The sequence below is a fragment of the Equus quagga genome, chromosome 3, assembly GCF_021613505.1.
Source record: "Equus quagga isolate Etosha38 chromosome 3, UCLA_HA_Equagga_1.0, whole genome shotgun sequence".
NCBI lineage: Eukaryota > Metazoa > Chordata > Mammalia > Perissodactyla > Equidae > Equus > Equus quagga.
This window is the reverse complement of record NC_060269.1, coordinates 73,166,158-73,171,002: the sequence shown is the minus strand read 5'-3', so window position 1 is coordinate 73,171,002 and position 4,845 is coordinate 73,166,158.

Here is a 4,845-nt window from a genome sequence, read left to right as displayed (position 1 = left end):
TAGGAGACGTCTCACTATATGTCTAGATAGTTGTCATAATGGAAAGAATGAGGGTTTTGAAATCAGAAATATACTAGTTGCATGATCTCGGGTACATTATCATCCATCATCATCTTTTAGTGGGCACAGTACTACCTATGTTTCTTATTTTGTACTCACAGCTAGAGAAAGCAGAATTAAATTTGAGGACAGCCAACCAAGTGTGAGTTTACTGGACATCATGGCAGTCTACTTGTATGCTAACAAAAAGGAGACTTCAGAGTGATTTATATTCCAGTACCTTACATTTATGATCACCTCAGTTTTTGAATTTTATTTTACGCTATATTTATTTCAATAAGCTTCTTTTTTTTTCTGCTCCCTGCCCCCCAAGTCCCCCAACTATGTAGTTGTATATTTTAGTTGTCGGTCCTTCTAGTTGTGGCATGTGGGATGCCGCCTCAGCGTGGCCTGATGAGCGGTGCCATGTCCGCGCCCAGAATCTGAACTGGCAAAACCCTGGGCCGCCGAAGTGGAGCGCGTGAACTTAACCATTCGGCCACAGGGCCGGCCCCTCAATAAGCTTCTTAAAATCCTTTTTGGAATGAGGTAGAGTATAAATACATACTACATATCGTGTTATTATGGGGGTAAAGTAAGATGATTGTACAGACCATAGCAAAAGCTATGGTCCTCAATTGGTCATTTTTATTAGAAATATGTACTGTTATCATATTGCTAAGTTTTGCTTGTAAAGTAGTGTAAAATTTTGATAGATTTAGAGGTCCTGTTTTCACCTGGTTTTATTAGAAAGGCTCTTTGTACATATTAATAATGGATACTGTGGTATTGTCAAAAGAGTTGGGCAATTAAGCTCTCTGCTTTTAACTTGCCACATAGTATTGATTGAGTTTCTTGCCAGTTCACCTCCTTGTACCTCAGTTTCACAGCTATAAAAAGCGATAGGGAGGGAGGATGGTAGGTGACCTAAGGGCTTTATCAGTTTTAAGTCCATGCTTCTATTCTCTTACAGTAAAGAAACAGGGTAAGAGCATTCCAATATATGCTGTGTGGGAACGTCACATCTTATGTAAACGTCATGTATGTATACATGTATATCACTTGATAAAAACAACTTCTTTCTTTCCCTGGTGTGTTGTACTATATACTGTACTTTGGGCTTATCTTTTTGGAGCAATGTTGTGCAATAGTGACATCTAGTGACTATGCCACATATCATTCAGCAAAAATTTATGGCCAATTTTTAGCTCTCTAAAAGTGGATTCTCTTTGAGGCTTAGCTAAACACTTTAAAATCATTCCTCATCTCTCCCTCCTATAGATTTAAGAAATACCAATTAAATTTGGCAGTAGCACTACTAATTGGATACATAATAACTGAAATTTCCTTCAAAAAATCATAATGCGTACAGCACTAAGTAGAAACCATTCTTGGGGCCAGCCCGGTGGTGCAGTGGTTAAGTGTGCACGTTCTGCCTCGGCGGCCCGGGGTTCACTGGTTCGGATCCCGGGTGTGGACATGGCACCGCTTGACAAGCCGTGCTGTGGTAGGTGTCCCACACATAAAATAGAGGAAGATGGGCATGGATGTTAGCTCAGGGCCAGCCTTCCTCTGCAAACAGAGGAGGATTAGCAGCAGTTAGCTGAGGGCTAATCTTCCTTGGGAAAAAAAAAAAAGAAACTATTCTAAGTGAGACTGCAACTTTTTTCCTCCCATTGAGAGTGGTAGAACTGGGTTTGGAGTTCAGGTGTGTTTCAATGTGTAGTTCACGTCCTCAGCCACTATACATCGCTGACACATAATAGTCATTTAACATATATTTATTAAATGAATGTTCGGTAAACATGTGCATCAATTCTGTGTTTGTGAGGCTGTATTCCTTTGAAGTCTTTGGAACTGTTGCTGTCTTTCAGACAAGTCTGAGTTTACATCAAAGGTCATCAACTAAAAACAACTACAGTATAAATCTTTTAACAAATGAATTTGAGAGTCATACCCACAAACAGAATATTCTTTATAAAGAGCATTCAAACTAGATCTATTTTTTCTTTTTTAAGATAATGACTAGCTGGCATTATTGTTCAATCAGAAAAATACAACTCTGGGCAAAACTACTATTCCAATTCAAATAGACTTTGCTACTGTTAAAATTCCTATAGTATTTGGTGTTTGTTCTCAATAATCAGATATTATCTTGAATTTATATTCTTTTCAAGTGCCTAGATCTTGTTTCCACAATAAAATGGCATTCCACGGTTCAGAGTATGCTTTATATTATTCTCTTTCCCTTAGCACCAAACACATTGGTTTTTCTCACCTATAGAACAGTTGCCAACAACTTACCCAGAATCTGTTTTCCACAACATGGCACAAACTATCTTGTCAGCTTTCTCTTGAGTTCTCTGGACCCTGCATTTCAGTCAATTAAACTGTTACATGTTCTCCCACGCATTATTTGTTTTCTTTTATTTGCTCGGAATACCTTCCCACCGCATCTCTTCTTTGTAAATGATATCTGTCTATCGCTTGAGGGTCACTCCAAGGAAAGCTTCCTGCAGGTGTACCACCAAACTGGCAGTCGTCTTCCCCTTTGGAATTCTTACATCATTCTGTCACTTGCTCTGTCTTCCTTCTCCCTCTGCTTGTCCCTTCTTGGTCTTCTTTACAGGCTTCTTTTCCTCTGTCCATTCCTCAATGCGCACTGAAATGTTAGACTTCCTCGGCATTCTGCCCTATGCCCTCTTCTCTTCTTGCTCTCCATACATTTCTTAAGCAATGTATTTCACTCCTGTGGCTCTAATGGTGACCAGTATGCTAATGAGCCTGGCCTAGAGAAGCTCTCTTGAGATTCTGACTAGCATATTTAACTATTCATTGGATATCTCTACCTGATTGTCTTTACAAGTATCTTAAGCTCAACATACGCACAACTGAATTCAAGACCTTTCCCCACCAAACCTATTCCTTCTTCAGAGAATTTCCTGTCTTAGAGATTGGAGCCACCATCTACCTAGTTGCTCAAACTAGAAACCGAGGAGTCATTCCTTCTATGCACTACCCCTCCTTGCTGACATCCACTGAGTTACTCGATCATGTTAAATCAGGCTCCTAAATATTTAAAAACTTTGTCCATCTCTCTCCATATAAATTGCCATTATTTCAGTCCAGGCCATAAGCACCTTTCCCCCAAAACACCATAAGGGCCTCCAGTCTTGGTCCTCCCCAGTGTAATTTCCACAATCCAGAGTAATCTTCTAAAATGTAGGGCAATTATGAGAACTTCCTGCTTAATATTCATCAATGGCTTCCCATAGAAGAAAAATGTCCAAATTCCTTAAACATAGCTTACAGAGCCCTCTGTAATAAGGGCTAACCTTGTCCCTGCCTATCTCTTCATTCTTCACTTGACATTCTAAACTTCAGGCATATGAAATTTCAGTTCTTCAAACTTGCCATGCATCACATCTCTGAGACTTTACATTCTGTATGCTGCCTTCTAACCCCACACCCCTGCTTTTTGCTCAGCAAACTCTATGTCAGTGTAAGAAGTCCTTCTTGTGGAAGCTCTCTTCACTTTGCATTCTTTTTTTTTTTTTTTTTTTTTTGGGGTGAGGAAGATTGGCCCTGAGCCAATATCTGTTGCCAATCTTCCTCTTTTTGCTTGAGGAAGATTGCCACTGAGCTAACATCTGTGCCAGTCTTCCTGTATTTTGTATCTGGGATGCTGCCACACCATGGTTTGATGAGCAGTGTATAGGTCCATGCCTGGGATCCGAACTTGTGAACCCCAGGCCACCGAAGGGGAGTGTGCAAACTTAAGCATTATGCCACCTGGCCGGCCCCCAGGATGCATCCTTATCATAGCATCTACCCCTTCTCACAGCATCCACCTTACTACTGTAATTGCTTGTTTAACTATTATCATTCTTTTATTTGACAAATATTCACTGAGAGTCCGCTATGTCACTGGTACTGCATTCTCCTCTGCATATAGAATTTAGTCAATTCAGGGTATTGTGTAAGCACATAAGGTATGTGGGAGACGGTCCAAGAAATGTCTCTTAATGACTTGCATTTCCATCTATTTCCCTACCAGATTAAATTTCATAATCATTTCCGAGTTCTTTGAATTACCTAACACAGTGGATGGTAGATAAATATCTAATCTCATTAACTGTTGGATTTTAAACATATACAAACAATTTTTGCATTGTAAGAGGACTGCACCCAGCCATTACTTTCTACCTAGCAGAGTTTTTCTTTGATATCACTTTGGATATAATGGAGTGTAAACACTTAGGCAAACTTCTGCAGTGAAAAACGTGAGCCTCAGTATCAGAACAGTGTAATAATGCTGCCGCTTACTAGGCTGTGTCCATGGCCAAGAGCCTTAACCCCTCTGAGCCTCAGTTTCCTCATCTGAAAAAGTTAGTTACAAAGTCAAATGAGATATGAGAAAATAAAAGCATAGCACAAAATGTAAAGGGCTATCCAAATGCCATTATTACGATTGTTATTAGAGTGAACACAGATCAGGCCTCCCTGTCACTGGTCATCCCAGCTCTACAGGCAACGAGATTTCCAAATCTCATCCTTCACCTTCCCTTTATCATTTAAGAGGTAGGCTTCTGTACTTTAATAAACACATATTGATGGAAATGGTTAAAAAAAAAACACCCCACAACACCAGGAAAACCAAGCCAAAAAATTTAACAAGTAAATATTAAAGGGACAAGAGAGACAGAAGCACCAGCCTATGAAGTCTAGAATTTGGATATATGGACCAAAAAAAATCAGGCCACAATTACTTTTTTATTTTTATATTAACTAGAAGGGTAAGTGGCA